The sequence below is a fragment of the Aquila chrysaetos genome, chromosome 5, assembly GCF_900496995.4.
Source record: "Aquila chrysaetos chrysaetos chromosome 5, bAquChr1.4, whole genome shotgun sequence".
Taxonomy (NCBI): domain Eukaryota; kingdom Metazoa; phylum Chordata; class Aves; order Accipitriformes; family Accipitridae; genus Aquila; species Aquila chrysaetos.
The window spans coordinates 75,910,075-75,928,151 of record NC_044008.1 but is presented as its reverse complement, the minus strand read 5'-3'; the positions used below and the strand labels follow the sequence as shown (position 1 = coordinate 75,928,151).

Genomic DNA, 18,077 nt, shown 5'->3' with positions numbered 1-18,077 from the left:
CCACATCACAGTGCCGGTCTCACCACATGCCAGGAGCCACAACACCAGCACGCTCCTGCTAACAGTGCCTGCGAGATCCCCATCGCCCACCTGCACCGCTCCTGCCTTCCTGTCGATCTGCCAAGGCCACGGTGGGTGCAGTGGACCCACAACACCCTTTGGCACCTCTAATAACAAGTAAAAAATTATTACTGTGCTTGCAGACACTGACCAGCCATGTCCGGGTACGCTGGCTCACACGCAGCCACATGCTGCCTTGGCTGAGCAGAGCCATTGCCATGCTGCTATCCCGCATTTCTTCGCCGTGGCATTTAGAAGACTTTTCCTTCCCTTTGGGAAATGAAAATCTAAGAAGCTTCATCAATCTAACCAAGGGGGCAGAGATCCTTTCCCCAGCAGGCCAAACCAAACATTTGGCACTCAGTAACAAATTGCAGCCACGTGCAAACCACATCCCCATCTTGCACAGAAGAGTCTGAGCCAAGCCCCGCCTGCCTGGGCAGCTGAGCAGAAGCTCCCTCCAGCCCTCCAGCCTCCCTTTGCTCCCCCAGCACTTGCAAGCTGCAGACGGGTACAAGTCGGCTCAGCAATAGCTGTCCCTTTCGATGTATGTCCGCATCTGCCTGCGCAACAAGCAGCCCAGCACCGCATCTCCTGGATGGACAGGAGCCACATCTGCCCACAAAACAGCTACAGAGGCAGCGCGGCTAGGAGGACCGGCACAGGCAAGGAGCCGGTGCCAGGCAGAACAGACACAGATGTGGTGGAAGGGAAAAAGCCAGATTTTATCGTGCCCCACGTCCTGCTGCCAGATCCCCCCGGCCACCACTCGGCAAGGTCAGGCACAGCCAGCCTGCTTGGTGATCCATCGCATCCTCGGCTCGCCGCAGGTCCGCTCCGGGAGCACATCCCATCCCCAGCCTGTAACACGGCAAGCGCCAGGCGACAGGGCGAGCAGGAGGCAGCGGCACGGTGCCACCGCAGGCTGCACCGCAGCACGGGTGGGTGGGCAGCCATGGGGCAGCACGGTCACCTCCTGCTGCTCCCGGCCAGGCAGGGACGGGCAGGTCTGCAGGCTCCAGGGACACCCCGGACCGTGCCGGGGGATCCAATCCCCGTACCGAGTCCCTGGGCATCAATGACAGCCGGAGCAGGCGGAGGAAGCGGGACAGGCAGGAGAGGCAAGCAGGGCAGCTTCCCCCAACCGCGGCAAAGCACCAGGAGCTAATCTGGGGATTCCCAAGGCTGCGAGTGCCAGACCTGCCCTCGTGCCTGCCTTCTCCTGCGAGGAGCTGCTGCTTTGATATGAGTCATCGCTGGAAGACGAATTCTATTTAAAGGACGTTATTCGTAGAAAATTGAGTTTTAATAACAGGGCATCAAACGAGGAGAAAATACCAAACTTCCAAGCGGAGCTAAGTTTCCGTATGTTAATTTATACAGCACATTCACTGCTTGAAGGAATAAAAATCATGCAAAGAGCTCCTCTCTCTGACAAAGCAGCAAAGGCAGCCCTCTCCTGCTCCCTGCTCCTGTCACACCAGAGCATCTCCCGGCCATGGAGAGCAGGAGTTGGGGCCAGCCTCCCCAGCCATGGCGACTGCCGCCGGCAATGCCAGGGGAGCGAAGGCTTTGGGCTCATGAGCCGCTCCGCACCACTGCTGCGCTCCCAAGAGCCTTCGGGCTTAGTTTAGCCTGCTGGTGGGAGGGCGGGAGGAGACAGCGCTGAGCTCACTTTAAAAATAGATCAAACCCTCTGCTACAGAGCCATTTTATTAGAGCGGCACAAGCTGTCGGGCTGGTGACACCTATGCGAACACTCGGATAAGTTTTCCCAGATGAATTTGAAAAGCAAGTGAGGGAAGAACGACAAAGACAGCAAAGCAGACTTGTTTTCCAACAAAAAAAAAGAAGGAGGGGAGAAGCCTGCCCACACCCATAGCCGCTCGCCCCATCCCCAGCCCACATCTCCTGTGCAGCACTGGGCGCTCTGGGACCAGCTCTGCAGCGAGGTCCGAACTCACTCCCACCAGGGTGAGGCTTTGGCTCATCCCAAAGCTGCCTGCTGCCTGCCAGCTCCTCTGCCCGCTGCCCACCGGCTCCTCTGCCCAACACGGTGGCTTCCGTGCCCCCCACCTCACCACGCACCATGCCCGGCTCTGGCCAGGGCCAACATCTCATTTAAAGGGGAGAGAGAAGTGCCTTCAGGTTTCCCGGTGCTGCAGCAGAGCAGTGGCTGAGCCTCACCCCCGGCTGGTCCAGCTGCCCCGGAGCCTTTCCTGAGCCGATCCCAAACTCCAGCAGCGCCGCGTGGCAGCCACGGCTCAGGGACGCTGCCAGGTCCCAAACCTGACGAGAACACGGACAAACGAAGCAAACCAAATTCCACGGCTCTGAATTTAGACCGGAGCTCCCCAGTTTGCCGGGCTGCTGGATGCGTCCACGGGAACCGTGGGGTCCTGGGGTGCACACCCGCTCCCGGGGGCTGCGCCGGTGCAGCCCCCAGCCCGCTCGCCGTCACCAGCCCCGCTGGGCTGCTGCAGCCGGAGAAGCACCTGGCGATGGCAGCTGATAAACCTTTCCAGCCTGGCCCTGAGTCAATCCATCACCTGATTTATTTGACTGCCCTCAGCCTCTCCTCCCCTGCCAGCACACGGCTCTGCCTCTGAGGGGGAAACGACTGGGCCAGAGGCCAGCTCTGGCAGAATTTAAAAAGTAATCAGTAACGGGGGTCACCTTTCCCCGGGTGCGGCTCGCTCCGCTCCCGCTGCCATGAGCACTGGATATGGACATGGAAAAAAAGCCAAAAGGAGAGTGTGCCCAGCCACTGGTCGGTGTTGATGGGGGAGCACACAGGCTAAAGAGGAGGCTTGTCCCTGCCCGGATGGTGGCACAGCCTGGCTGCTGACCGGCCTCGTGTCCGGGGACACGGTGGGCTGTGTGGCGAAGGAAAGTGGAAAGGGAGATGGGGGAACGGAGCCTGCATCCCAAGCAGGATAGGCCGCTGGAAAATTGCTGCCGGTTCGCCCCTGCAGCCCCAGCAGCACCCGGAGGTGCGGGACTGCTGCCTGTCCCATTGGCAGAGCAGGGACCATGCTCCAGCCAGCAGCAGGGAGATGCCGCGGGAGGCCCGGGCAGCGGAGGACACCGTCCTCTCCAGGGACCCGAACCTCCACGGTGCCTCTCGTCGCCACACCAGCAACAGCGGGCACGGCTCTGCCCCGGCTCCCAGCGATGCCCTCGCCAGCACCGTCCCCCAAAGAGGCTGCCCAGGAGGGGGGTCCCAGGGCTCAGCAAGGCTGAGGGGTTCGGCTCGTGCTGCAGGGGCTCTTCCCAGCTGGGCACACCAGCGGGAAACCCCAGACACTGAACTGGAGGACCCGGCTCGCCTGCTGCTCCTGAGCCCAGCAAAGCCTCCCCGAGCTGGAGCAGCCGAGTGCCAAGGGCAGGATTTATTTCAGCAGGGCTCCGCAGCTTGCAGCATCCAGCCCCGGCTCCCAGTATTCCCCTTTGTGCACACTACAATTGACTCATGTTTTTAAAAGGAAAATTAGGAGGGGGAGAGGGAAAGAAAAAATACAGAAATGCTTCAGAATCAAACCTCAGAGAAAGCGTGGGAGCTCTCTGGAGAGGAGGAAAGCACTTTCTATATAATTCACCTTTTGTCATTTAATCACCACCCCTCTTGCCGCTGGCAGCCGAGCGGTACAGCCGGGTAATGGCCGTGCACTGGGAAATCCACGGCGTGGCCTGGGGAACGCTTGCTCCCACCGGTGAGCAGGTTACTGCCCTGAACACCGAGCTGCATCGGAAAACTTCCATCCCCTGGCCCAGTTTGCCAAGGAGACGAGCTGATTTCCTCTCCTCTGAAGCAGCTTACAAAGCAGCTGGCAGAACGCCAGGGTCTTTTTAGAGAAATGTTAATGATGCCCAGGGAAGAGCTAATCATGTGTCATGGAAACAACTTTGTGCCAGTCAAAGTGCTACAGGGCCCCAGCCCCGCGCGGGGCGGCCAGGGGACACGGTGGCCGCAGGTGAGGGCAGGACTGGGGCTCCTCTCCGCCGTGGCACCGCGGGGATGCCACGGGTCAGCTGCTGGTGTCCGGCGATGGCCCCGTGCACAGGTTTAGCACCTGCAGCTCCCAGGGACTGCTCCTGGTGACAGCGGCAGACCCCTCCTGGCCCCACCAGACCAAGGTGAGAGCATCACCCACCGCCATCTGCCTCGGCCGGTGGGACCTGGTGAGCACCGGGGGACGGAGCAGCTGGTCCAGCCCGGCACGGTCGGGAACACAACCGAACGACCCCAGGAGCCTCCCAGCTCCCTCCCGCAGCCGGGGGCAGCCAGCAACCACCTCCTCTCCCAGGGGATATCCCCCAAATTACAGTATCGCAACAGACAGACAGAACAGGGGAGCAGGATGGTCAGCAGGGTAACAGAAATAGCTGGGGCACGCTACAGATGGGGAAGCTCTCCCAGGAAGGACAAAACCCAAAGGATCTGGTGGGGAATGTCACATGCTGGTGAGCAGGGAATGGGCAAGAGCCGGGGGGAGCTGTCCCCCGCCTGCACCGGTGACCAGCACCTCTGCCCAGCCACGGCACCCGGCACCTTGAGCCTCGTCGGCTCCCCAAAGCCTCACATCGCCTTCTGGGTGCCCCCGCGCCGCACCGGCACACCCCGGGGAGCAGAGCACCCGCCTGCCAGATCGCCCAGGGACGGTCTTGTCATTGGGCACAATTCAATGGAAAAAAGCTCAGGTTTCTCTTTTCCCCCCAGCACGTTTTCAAGCTGACCTGACCTCTAGGAAATAACAAACTCCTTCATCTACTTGGGGACCTCCGTGGCGTGGTCTCGCTCCTGGCATCTTGCCTCAACCCATGTGCACGTGCCAGCGGGACACCCCGAGCCCGGCTGAGGAAGCCTGTCCGGGATGAGCAAAGGGATTCTGGGGCAATCGCTAATTCCTCCAGGCCGGCCTCGCCTGGCCCTGTGACTCACTGCTCCTTCTGAGAGGAATCAGCAACGACACAGTAACATTTTGCAAATCACATATCTGAGATTTTCAGCATTTTTCATCCATTTGTCTTTCAGCTTCTCCCCTGACAGGTGCACGACTTCCAGCAGGAATCTTTTCATGCCTTTACGGCACTTTGCAGCTTACAATAAAGGGCATCGTCTGCACCTCTCTGGCAGCCTGACATCTCCAGGCACGGTGTGGGGCTTCCACAGACCGTCCTCCTGCCACGCAAAGGGCCTGGCACAGACACAGAACAGGAGGAATGGCTGCAGAAAACAACCTTGGCTCAGATGGCCACGTGTTGAGTCAGTCTAAGTAACACAATAGCAAACAAAAATATATCTGTATGTTAGGGCTAGCTCCAAGAGTAAAGACAAGAGGACCTAAGAGGCCACGGCCTTCAGCTGTAAGGCCAGCAGAACTTTATTTAATGCAGGAGGAGTAAATAAAGTCCTCAGCAAGAGGAAGAAAGCTCCCAGAGAACAGACCCAGAACTGAGCGGATAAATAACCGAGCCAGCAGGACCTGAGCCGAGCGAAGGGAGCCTGCAAGGAACAGGGGAGAGGCAGCAGCAGCACAGAAAAGCTCGTGTGCCAGGCAGCACGGGGCAGAGCGAGGATTGCCAGGGGGGCTGAACGAGATGCTGCGGCAAAATAGTAAAAGGTTCATTAGTTATGCAAATAAAAAGATAATACAGAAAAAAGTGAGGCTGCTACACAGCATGGATGAGTAGAGATAAAACTAACCTAGGTGTTGCCTGAAAACTGATTGAACAATTAGCTTCGGCTTTCGGGAGGGATGGTGATTAACACACTGACGTCTGCAGGCTGCTTTACAGAACAGAGGAACAGAAATTGAAGCTACAGTCTCCAAAGCAGGAGCAAAACTCAAAACGTCCAATGAGTTCAAGTCAGAGGAAAGAGGAAACCTCCATCCCAGAAACCCTCCAGAACTGGCCCAACTCACAGCCCGACCACAGACGTGCCAAGCTGCAGTGGGCCACAGCACTGGAAAAGAGCAGCACGGAGCCAAGAAAGGAGCCAGGGGCAAGGAGAGACCCCCCCAGACCCCCCTAGACCTCCCCAACACACAGAACAGAAGCTCAATGAAAAACAAGGTGGAAATACATGACAAACAGGTAAGATGTAACATTGCCTTACCAAAGGCAGCTCATGCCAGAACAAGTTGGTATCTTCCTTCAGACAAGGGGAACGCGAGCGGCTTGGCCAGCAGCAGCACCCCAACGAGACGGGCTGGCGAGGGCCGGGGGAGGCATTTGCCGCGCAGGAGGAGAGGCTTCAGCCCGGGGGGGCTGGCAGACCTCGAGACTGGAGCGACCAAACAGCACAAAGTTCAAAATGCTGAACATAAGGACTACGCGAGAATGTCTGCTCTAACCTGGAAAAACACACAGAGAAACATCTAGGTATATTACTCAGTTACAAGCTGACTATGAGTCACCAGCTCCTGTATCTGTGAAAAAAGCAAGTGTGTTTCTAGGCTGCCTGGCAAAGAGATTTCCAGGAGAAAGCAGGCAGAAGCCACGCCACTGGGCGATGCTCCGCTGGGGCCGGATCCGTACCGCTGGGTGACCACGCGTGAGAGGGGCTGGGATGGAGGAGCAGGCAGGGCTGCCCAGGGGACGGACAGCTGCTCTGGGGAGCCGACAGAAGGACAGAGGAGCTCGTCCAAGCCCAGCCAAAGCTTCTTCTCTATAAATATGCGGGGAGTAGGCACTGGGGAGAGAGAGGAGCTGTTCGAGCTAAAGGACAATGTTGGCACAAGTATGAACGGGTGTAAAAGGCTGCAAATAAAGGGAGGCAGGAGGGAAATCGGGAGGTTTCTGTGCACGAGGAGGGACAGGCGCTCGATCGGGTGAGGAAAGGGGCTGTGGCTGGGACCATGTGGACAGCAGGGACCGGGCTCAGGGGTCTGGGCCTCTTCCTAAACCATGCCTTTAAACTCCTTTTAAATGGTACTCGGATGTTTCACCATTTCCATGACTGGAGCTGACGAGCCACATGCCACAGCTGGGCAGCCCTTTCCCCCGCAGAGCAGCGACCGCCCGTTGCGGGGAGCAGGCAGAGAACGGGGGGTTCACCCACGGACACCCCCAGCCGCCACCGCACCAGAGCCCCTTCCCACCGCAGCCCTGGAAAACCGTGTGCCAGGCACCCCTGCTCCATGCGCTGTCCAGACTGCTTCCCTAACTCCATGCAGAAATCTAGGCTGCTAATCAGATGGAAAGTCTCCATCCCATAATAAACAGAGTGTACTATTTATAAACCTGAAAACGTCTTTATTATTATTATTTTCCCCCAGAAAAAAAAATTAAAAAAACCCTTGCACAATACTGTTAAATACACCCCACCAAGGACTCGCAGGTCTGCGGCGCTGGTATCGCTTCCCCAGGCAGTGCCCAGTGGAACAGATGGCAGTGTGGGCGTTAGGTACCAGCCTCCTGGCAATCTGAACATCTGTTACCGTTAGAAAATGCTAATTGCCATCAATCAGGACAGCACCTACCCACATTTACATGCAAGCACAAAAAAATTACGTCTAAATTTCTCCGAGTACAACACTTGCTGCATGTTAAGTAACTGGAGCTGCTCAGATGCTGCAAGGCAGCCTGGCACCGGCGGCTGCGGGCGATGCACCACATCTGAGCACCCAGCAGCAGCCGGCCTTCCCCAGCAGCACCCGCAGCGCGAGGGGCAGGGGACCCGGCAGGGTCCATCCCTTTCTCCCACCCTGCCCCATCCCCAGGGCAAAGCCTTCCGACCGCAGCCACCCCCATCTCCGCAGGCAGCTCTCCTGCCCGGCAGCATTGCCACCGGCACGGGGCACCCCAGGGAGGACGGTCCCCATCCCCTCTGCAGAACAGCGCACGGTACATGCATCCTTCTCTTCCGCACAGTGCTCCCACCCCACCCGGACACGCAGCAGGAGCACTTTGCCCCCAGCTCGTTCCCTCCGGTGACTCTGGAGCAGCTTTGAGTCCCGTGCCCCGACCTGCTGCACTCGCAGACCTGCGGGACCCCCACGCACCCTCCGCTGCTCCCCTCTGCCCTGCTGCATTTCCACATCCCAGCTCGGAGAGGCTGCCAGGCAGGAGCTGCCCGCTCCGCACAGCCCCTGGGCGGGGGCCAGCCGGGCCAGTAGTGTCTTGCCCCATGGGACACCACGACGGACTGCTTGAATCCAGCTGGGAATTGCCCGGCCCTGGCTGTTCCCTGAGGTCCATCCTACAGGAAGGTGAGACACTCTCCATCCCCAGAGAGCACAGGAACAGACAGGAACAGAAACAGCCCCACCATGGTTTATCAGATTACATCCTACAGGAATTGTAGGGAAAGGTTTGGAGAAGCCCACACTGATACTGCCGCGGGCAGCCTCCTGACAGCCCCCGTCAGCCCCAAGGGACACACAGCCCGGCCCCCCCTCACCCAAAGCCTCGCCAGCCCACGGGCTCTGCGAGAGCCACTGAGCTGGGACGGCGCTTGGAGCATCTTCCCTTGGAAGCGAAGGGAGGCACCGGGCCACCGGCTGCCGAAGCAAGACGGCAGTTCCCGTTTTGAAGGAGCAGGGGCGCAAATCTTGGATGGCAAACTCGGACACAAAGTTGAAGCAGAGAAGCATGAAAACAAGAAACCTGGAGCACGGCGATCCCCGAGACACAGCTCCCTCCGCGGCGGTCCCAAGGGATGCTCTGACAGCCAGAGCCGGCATGCCGGCCGCGCTCCTCACCCCGAGGCGCTGCCGGGGCCCCCGCCGCCCTCGCAGCGGGGAGCTGCGCCTGAATGCAAATGATGCTCCGGGCTGGTGCCAAGATCTCCTTGTTCCTTCCTCAATTTAGGACACCTCTTGGTGCTGCAGCCTTCATGTAGCTGGTAGGTAGCCGCAAGGGTGTCAAAGGAGCATGCTAAGGCTCACCCAGGAGTGACTCTTCTTCGATGGCAAAGGCGACCCTCGAAGTGCTGTTTTACCCACACTTAGCTCTTTTCTCTTAGGACTGCAGTCCTAGATTGTAGCTGAGAGACAAATGTCATATCGCAAAAGCCTTTCTACCTGCTGCACTCTCAGCCGTCTTCGGCTTCTGGCTCGCAGAGGCAGCGCTCAGGCAGCAGACGCAGCCCTTCGGACACTGCCCCTGCCGATTTTGGGGGTCAGCAGGTCGGGGTGCAGCCTGACCTCCCGGGCAGGGTGGGTAGCAGCTGAACAGCCCCAGCCCTGGGGGCAGGTGAGCTCTGCCCACTGCCGCTCTGCTGTGTCTGGGGCTGCGCCCCGAGTGGCTGCACCAGAGGTGGTGGGGGACAGTGAACCCCACACCACGCTCCCGGGGAGCAGAAAGCCCCGCTTCCCACAGGGGTATGTCCCACCCCACGCTCCACCTTAACCTGGTGGGCTGGGGGGGCTCGCCTCGCCGCTGCAGACCTGACCCAGCGCTGGGGGTGCGCAGCACTGTCCGTCCCTGCCTTTCGGGCTCAACACCCTCACCAGCACCCAGTGCCCTCGCCGAGCAGCTCAGCCCTCACGGGCATGACCCGGCCTCCCCCCCACCACGCACCCTCTTCCCGGGGGGCTCAGCGCAGGCGGCAGCACTATCCTGCAGCACCTGCCACTGGCAGCGGCGGGGGGGACTTCCCCCCCATGCCTGGCCCCAGCCACGCTGACTGCCAGCACCGCTGCCCTGGCTCTTGGAGAAAGCTCAGGCTCTTCCCAAAGAAGAGCAGGAGGAGCGATCTCGCTGCCAAGGCGAAGGAGATGGGGGCACGGGATGGAGGAGCTGTCAGGGAGCGTCAGAAGAGCCTCACCAGACACGCCGCGCTCTTCCCACAGCCGAGGGGAGCGGGGGATCGCGGTGCAGATTTAATTTCCTTGCAGCCATTACATCATGGTTTTCGGGCTTTGGCTCCATCCCCTGGTTCACCCCACATCCCTCCCCAGCCCTGGCTCCCTGACAAACTCCCACCGGCGCGAGCAGGTTGCAGCACCGCTGCTCGCTTCCTGCGGCTCCCACCATTACTCAGCAGCCGAGGGAATCGCTCAGAGCTACAAGGTCACTCAAAAACACCATCTGTCCAAGAACCGCTCCTCGCCCTGGAAAGAGCAGGAGAGAAATTATTCCAACACGCCGAAGGCCACCGTCCTCCCCTCCGCCACCCCGGCTGCATGCCAGCATCTTGCGGCGCTCACTCGTCCCCAGCCGCAGCAAGGGGGGGGACCGCAGCACCCCCTGCCCGGGGAGACCCCCCCCATCCCTCACACCAGCGAGGCAGCCCCGGGCAAGCAGCACCCGGGCTGGGGCAGCCTCCCGCTCCGGGAGCAGAGAGCCTCCGCATCGCGAGGGCACCCAAAGCCTCCAGGAACAGATGGAAAAACCTCCTGAAGCACCAGTCGCAGGGCCAGGGGTTTGGTGCCGAGGAGCATGGGGAGGCCACGGCCATAAGTACGACCGCCCCAGGCAGGCAAACACGCCGAGGCTGCCAAGATAAAATACATTCACCCAAGCCAACGAGCTGGCTGTGGGTCGCTGCCCGGAGAGCAGGCGAGCAAGGAGGAGCACGCCCGGCAAGCGGCACGGGAACGGCACCCGGCCAGCCCCGCTCAGCCGCGCACCCCATCGCCTGTGCCGGCCAGAGGCCGCCGCCGCCTCCCCGGCCCCTGGCTGGTGGCCCCCTCCAATGCAACGAGGTGGGGTGCAACGGTGGGTGCAATGGTGGGGGTGAGACCTACCTTGCGTGGGGGGGGGACCAGCCGCGGGAGCCCCACGACAGCCCCCAGGAACTGCCTGCTTCAGGCCCCCTCCCTCCAGCGCTGCCCAGAGACTATTTATGGGGAGCTGAAGTCACTTGCGCTCGGGCTCTGAAGTCCCATTCGTCTCTGCTTGTGCTACTTCTCCTGCGCTTCAAAGTGTCACAACACGGGCGCTATCTTTATCGAGGCGGTTGTCCCCCACACGCTGTGTCCCAGATGCACTTTCGTAGCTGCTCGCAGCCAGGCGCTTTCCCAGCCCCGTTTTCTCGCCAGAAAAGGCACGGCGCGGCGCGGGGCTGCCAGCGACGGCTGGGCGCCGAGCGGAGGGACTCTGACTCACACCCAGCCCAGCCAATAAAATAAATATTTGACTTGAGTTCATTTGCAAACTTAATAACGGGGAGCATGTCCAAGGCGCTCAAGCAGTGCTCGGAGGTGCGTCCCCCTGCTCGGGGCAGCGCGGCCACCTCTGCCACGGGGGCAGGAGCAGTGCCCGGCCGTTCCCCCCGGCAGCAAGCATCCCAGCGGCTATTTCCCACGTTCGCCCCCAAATCCCCATGGCTCCATCCCACCTCTGCGAGACCCCCAGCCGCTGCACTGACGGCAGAGGTGGGCACTGCCCCTGGGGCTGCACCGCAGCGGGGTCGCCCGCCGGCTGCCCACACCTCGGCGGCCCTGGGAGCCCATGCTGGCCCCAGCACCCGCGGGCTGGTCCTTGTGGTCCCACAGCAAGCCCCACTGTGCGTGAGATCCTTTCCATATGGGAGCAGCCAGCGGAGCTGCCAGCTTCCAGCTCCAGCGCTTGCCGCTACATCTGGAAACTCTTCTCACCCTTAATTGTTCTTAATGCTTTAACACGCGGAGTGACTAATAAGACACTAATTGGGCGGCGTTAGCAGTGAGAGACAGAGTGGGGAGCGCGGCTGGCAGTGCCCTCTGTGCCGAGCCGGCGCTCTCCCAGCCACTTAGCTGCCGGTGTGCTGCAAGTATCATAAATCACTACAAACCCAAGCACTTTTCCCTTCTCGGCCTTTCCCAGAGCGGTGGGAAACCCGCCTCCAGCAGCGGGGAGAGCAAAGAGCTGCAGATTTTAGCTCTGTCTCACGGCCACCTGCGCCCCGGGAGCAACGGAAGAGAGGACACACGGTCTTCCCTGGCGGGGACGTCTCCCACACACCTTCCCCCCCCTCGAGCAGAAAGGCACCCGGTGGCCCCCCAAACCCCCCCATCGCTCCCCTCTGGCACCGAGCCCAGGGCTGCCAAGTCCTCACACCGCCGCTGCTGCCGGCATCACCTGCCTGCGGCTCGCGTGCCGGGCACCGCCGGGACGGGATCCCACTTGACATTGCTCATGTCGAGCCGATGCGAGCAGACAAGTGATGAACGGCCACGGGGAACGCACCCGCTCCTGGCTGATTTATGGCAGTGGCTGCTGCTGCCGGCGAGCTGGGGCAGAGGACGTCTGCGTTTGGGATGCTCCCGCGCCCCGGAGAGCCGTGGGGTGATGGTTCCCCACCGCCAGGGCTGCCCGGTCCTGGGGGCCAACCCCCCGGGGAGCTCCCGCGGGGCTGCCAGCCCTGCCTGCGCGTCTGCCGGCAGCACTGCGCTCGCTGGAGCTGCTCGACAGCGGGAAATAGGCACAAATCTTGTTACACACTGGCTAAGCCTCCCTGGGCATGTTTTCTATAAATCTCCTGGAATTTATTATATGATAACTAGCCTGGAAAAGCTAAATTAAATCCACAGCCAAGAAACTGACTTTCAAGTGTGACCTAATTTACTTGCTTGGAGGGGAGGGAGGGAGCGGGGATCCCGGTGCCAGTCGTTCCCGGGATGACCTCCCCGTGCAGCCGCACACCCCCCGTCCTCCTCCTCGCCGTGACTTTGGGGACGGAGCTGCGCAGCCTTTCATGTCTGAGCGGATCTCGCACTCCCACTCGCTGGAACAAAAGCGCCTCGAGGGCTCCCCTGTCAGATGTTTCTCCATTGCTCATCTTCAAGCCTTCCTTTAAGGAGCGCTCTCCTCCCAGGGGGGCTCCGGTGGGTTTGGGGATGATGGGGAGAGTCGTCGCAGGGGCTCTGCATCGGCACGTTCCTCCGTGCTCCGGGCTGCTCCCTGCCATCCCAGCGAGCCTCATGCACGCCACCAGCACCCCCATTTGCCGCTCATGGCCGGCAACCCAAAGCCTTCGTGCAAGGCCCCAGTGAGGGAGAAGGCTCTCAGGGAGGGAGGTTTAAGGGCAAAGAAGAAAGCAGCAGGGAGAAAATCTGGCTGGGGAAGAGGCTCGGTGGCCTGAGCACAAGCAATCCCACCTCTGCCCCGGTGCCCAGAGGGGGTCCCGGCGGCGGATGAAGCGTGTTCCCCAGGGACGGTCACCTCCCTCCCCACGTGGGGGCACGACGCACGTCACGGCTGGAGTAACAACCTGACTCCAAACCCCCACGAAAAGCAGCACAGCCCCAGACCCAAGACCTGTACGTGCCCCAGCGCACCACAAGGTCCCAGGAGAAAAACTCCCAGTGCTCCTGCTCCGGACGGGGCGCTCATGATGGGCTGGCTCCGGCACACCGCAGTGCTGTGGGGCAGCCTTACTCAGCTCCTCTTCCCACGACCAGCTCGGGGCGCAGCCCCACGCTTCCACCTCCGGCAGAGGCCAGGCAGGACCGCGCACCCCCCCCGTCGCCCTGCCGTCCCTGCCCCCCCCGCTGGGCTCACATCTCTTTGCGGGAGCGGGTTGCGCAGGGCAGGAGCGCGGTGCGGGCAGCGCAGGCTGGGTCCGCGGCAAGGGCGACGTGGGCAGAGCGGGACCGCGGTGCTCCGGCAGACCCGGGGGTGGGCTCGGGGCTGGCACGCGGGCGCGTGCTGTTGTTCTGGAACGGAGTGCACTGGCAGAGCGGCATGTGGGAAGCTTGCATAATAGTGCCAGCCCACACTACGCCTGCTCCTTCCCAGCATGATCAGCCCCTCGCTTTCATGAGCAATAACATCCACCCAAAGTTTTCTAAAAGACAAAAAAAAGCTTCAAGGTGATACACAGAGCTCAGCTGCCTTTGCTGCCTTCAAACTGATTAATGCAGCTGGGGAAATCCATCTGCACAGCCTCTTCGCAGAGGCGAGGCTTCTCTAATCCCCAGCTCGGGACGACCTCTGCCCCAGCCGAGGGACAAGGATGCTCAAAATCTCGCTCCCTATTTGATGATTTCCAAGCATGCACTTGGGACCGGGGCAGAGCAGAGGAGCTGGCGTGCAGCGAGCAGCGCTGCGAGGTGGGGACGCGTGGCTCCCCAGCGCTGGGACCCCTGCGGCGGGCTGAGCCGGCCGGCGATGCACGGCTCTGCTGGCACCCGCTCCCACCCAGGCGCTCCCCTCTGCTCACGCCAGCCGGGAGAAGAGCGGTCCCAGCTCTGGGGGTCCCCCAGGAGCAGCAGGCGGCAGGGCAGTGTGCCGGGAGATGCGTGCAGTGGTAGACGGCGCCGCGTGGCCTGTCCCCAAGCAGCACCCAGTCCCCGGCCGTCGCATTGAAAGCGTGGCTGCAACAGCACTGCACAGCCCCTCCAACAGCCGCCTGCACCCTCGGGTACTCGCGATGCTGGGAAGAAACAGGAACGATGGCTCGTCTGGAGGAGAAAGTCACACTGCCTTTGCTAAGTTTAAATTTTAACTACTTCTTAAGCTGGTGCAAGCTCCCAGTGCAGGCTGGTGTCAGCACGATGCAGGGTTTTAGTCCGTGTAACGTGAACTGACAGGGACGAGTTCAAACCAGAACAAACAGAAGCCACGCACGCAGCCGCGGTGGGTTTTTGTGGCACGGTCTGTGCCAAGAGCTGGGTCTCGGCAGGTCCAGCCGGGCTGCGATGCACAGGGCTGCGTGTGCATCGTGCTCACACGGTCCCTTGCCCGTGCAGGGGCACCACTGAGGTCCCGCGCGCTCCGGGACCCCTGCGCTTCTGCAGCGAGCAGGAGGGAGATGGCCGGGACCGATCCCCGCAGGGCAGCAGGGAGCCCAGCCCGTGGGGCAGGACCAGATCCTCCCCCCACCCCATCCCATGAGGACTGTGGCTTCTCCCCGCGACGCTCCCCTTCACCAGGTCATCTCACGACAGCCTGGACCTTGGGCATTTGTGCCACCACGGGTGGGCACGGGATCTGTACCCAGCGCTGGTGCAAAGCACACGAGGGGCTGAATCGCAGGCTGCTGCCCCAGGCACGGCCCGTGGGAAGCAGCAGCTTCATCCTCAACCAAGAACTGTCTCCATGCTCCCCCCTACCTGGGCTGCTCGGTGGGAGCGACGTACCTGGAGGCCAAGAGCAGGTACCTCGTGCTGCGGTCGCAGGCGGGAGCTCACGCTCGCGTTTGCCCCTCGGAGCCGTCAGGAAGAGCCGTCGAGGTCTCACGGCAGCAGCTTCTCAGCCTGAAAGAGAGAGGGAGAGGCTCCAGTCCCGTCCCTGTGTAGGCATCACTGCTAATAACGGAGGAGGACGCCGCAGAGCTCGGCGCCTCTGAACGCCACAGCTTCCAGACTCGCACGCCACTTGTCCGACTCTTTTAACAGCACAATTATCTCACGGCTAGAGAGCAGCTTTGGAGCGTGGCTCGGCTGCCCGACACGCACAGAGGCAGCCTGGCAGGCAGGGCCCTGCCCACGGGCAAAGCCCCCCGGGGAGGGGGAAGCGTGTCCGGCCCTGGGGAACGGGGCTTGGCTGCAAGGGGTGCACAGCGGGTCCCCGGTGTGGGGGTCCCCAGCGGGACCACGTCCTCATCTCTGCACTGATGCAGGATGCTGAGGCTGGTCCTGGCCTCCCCAGGGAGCACAAGCCCTGGCCTCAACGAACAGCACAGAATGGACACAAGGAAAGGCAAAGATTTCTTCCTAAGAGAAAAAATACCCCCCGACCCCACCCGTCCCCCCCCCAAAGGCTCCTCAGAGGCAGCCCGCAGTCCCACGTCACTCTCAGCAGGTCTGGTTTGTTTTTCCCCGACCCAGGTTGAACGGGAGATAATTTAACAGCTTGTCCCCCATTGTAATGGGACTTTTTTCCCTGCTCCCCCCTGGGCAGCCCATCCATCACGGCGCCGAGCAGCGACGTCCACCCCGCGACCTCCGCCAGGCAGCCCCCCCGCCCGCCGTGAGTTATGACGCCTGCACCGCGCGGCGGGACGGGCTCGGCGCGCCGGCTCCGCGCTGGGAGCTGAGATTTATCCCCTCGGCGGAATAGGGGGCAGAGGCCGGGAGATAAGTCACAGCAAAGCTGCAGGAGCGTCTCTCAAGGTCCTCCAAGGTTGACTCATTAAAAAGCAAGGAGAAGAGAAAAGAAAAAAAAAATGCCCGCAGTGGTGTGGCTCACGAATCACCCTCCTGCCTTCAAATCAGCCAAAACCAAGAGGAAAGTGGAAAGGGAGCCAGGAGCCCCCGGGCCGGCTCTGCAGCAATCCCCTGGAGAGGCTGCTCGCCCGGGCTGTGCGAAGCCACCAGCATTCCCCAAACATCCATGCCACCAGCATTCCCCAAACATCCATCCCAGCAGCATCCCAATAAATGAAGCAGCGCAGCACCCAGATGGGGATGCCACCTCCCAGTGGTGCGGCAGCATGGCAGCCCTGGGGAAGGGGCAGGAGAGCCAGCAAGCAGCTGACGGGCAGCCCATGGAGGCTCTCGGACGCTGGCCAGGGGAGGACATGGAGGAAGATGGGCAGAGGGATCCCGAACACAGCACAGAACTGCCCCTGTGGCTCCCCAGCCTCCGGGGGTAGGAGATGGCCAGGGCTGCCGGGTGGGCACGCTCCCATGGCCGTCTCCATCGATGCAGAAAGCAGGCAGGTGCACAGCCCAAGTCTCAACACTCAGGACATGCCCTCGGCCCCACATCGCCGTCATTTCCCAGCCCCGTGGTGACACCCATCTCCTGTCTTCAGGCTCCAGCATCCCCAGCCACCGAGCAGGGACGGACACCTCCGGGGCACGCGTCCCTCCGGCCCCAGGAGCAGCCTGGAGCATACAGACACGCTGGGACCGGTGCCAGCAGTCACCCGGCTCTGGGGTGCAGCCGTCGGGCTCTGACGCAAAACCCAGGCACGCCAAGCACGCTGCTGGGAGCAGGCACCATCCCCGTGACAGGAACCCATCACCACTTTTGGGAAGAGACGACAGAAAACCCCCAGAGAAACGGTGAACAGCACAGGAACTCCCCAGCCTCCCCAAACTTGCTGGAATTCCCCTTCTGCCTCATTAGTCCTGCTCATTAGGCTCTGCTCCCGATTAGCTCGCAGAGCTAGAGCACAGCTCAGCACAACCTCATGCTACCCACCCCCTCCATCCCAGTCCCCTTCAATATCGGTCTGTCACAGCCTGATCTCCTAACCCCCCGGCGCAGGAGCCCCTTTGCTGTCCTCTCCTGTCCCACCGTTGCAGCCCCTCTTCTCTCTGCCTTGGGTTATATGTGTTTTACCAGGAACTGCAGGGGAGCTGGGGGTTCAGCCGGGATTCAGCCGTCCTGGCTCATGAGGCACTTTTTAATCACGCACACAACTCCCCTCCGCTCCCCCCGACACAGCCCCCACCCTGCTCACTGGCTGCCCCCGGCACGCACCGCCGGCCAGCCGGAGAACGGAGCAGGCAGCCAGGACGGGCACCTCCATGCTGCCCAAGCCAGTGTCGGGCACCCCGCGTTCCCTGGGAAAAGCAGCCGGCGAGCCCAGCACCTCCGGGGGAACCAGCCCAACGCGGGTGCTTGAGGCACGAGCCGTATTCAAGCCTGCGAGGGAGCTGGGCGTGAGGGCTGGGAAGAACACAAGGATCATCTCCTCTGAGTTCCTGCACCACACAGGGCAAAGAACTTCACCCAGAAATCCCTGCAGGAAACGACAACTCCTGCCTGAGCCCAGCTTTGCTCTCAAATCACTTCCCCCCGGGCTTCAGCAACCAAGAGCCCTCCCCACCAAACCGCAGCCCAGCGCTGGGCAGCACTGGAGACAGCACCCCTGGGTTTCCTCCCCAACACCTTATTTCCAACACAAACTCATTTAGCTACAGCTTCCACGCTCGCATTGCTGGGTTTACCCAAGACCAAAAAAAACCCCCATGCACATCCAGTGAGCGCAGGACACGATAAACACAGGGAAAACCCAACAGCATCCGTAAAACAAGCTGAACACAGTAGTATTTTTTCAGCACTTTCTGTTTTCAAAAGCAAACCCTTGTGTGTGCAGGGGGACGGGGCTGGCGTGTTCCCTACCGGCAGCATGGGACTGGTGGGGGCCCAGCAGCAACCTTTGCCCACCGGCAGCCAGCCCCGTTCCT

The 18,077-nt window shown here is 61.3% G+C and overlaps 1 protein-coding gene across 11 annotated transcripts in view; it reads right to left on the bottom strand.

Moving 5' to 3' along the window:
* RBFOX3 (RNA binding fox-1 homolog 3) overlaps positions 1–18,077 on the bottom strand; it is a 191,040-nt gene that overhangs the window by 89,227 nt on the left and 83,736 nt on the right. For 8 of the 11 annotated variants that reach the window (XM_030013110.2, XM_030013117.2, XM_030013111.2 and 5 more), the window contains exon 2: positions 15,075–15,191. The gene's annotated coding sequence lies outside the window, so the exon portion shown is untranslated. Of the gene's footprint in view, positions 1–15,047; positions 15,192–18,077 lie in introns of all 11 variants that reach the window. The other 3 variants (XM_030013112.2, XM_030013113.2, XM_030013119.2) reach the window with 1 other exon arrangement.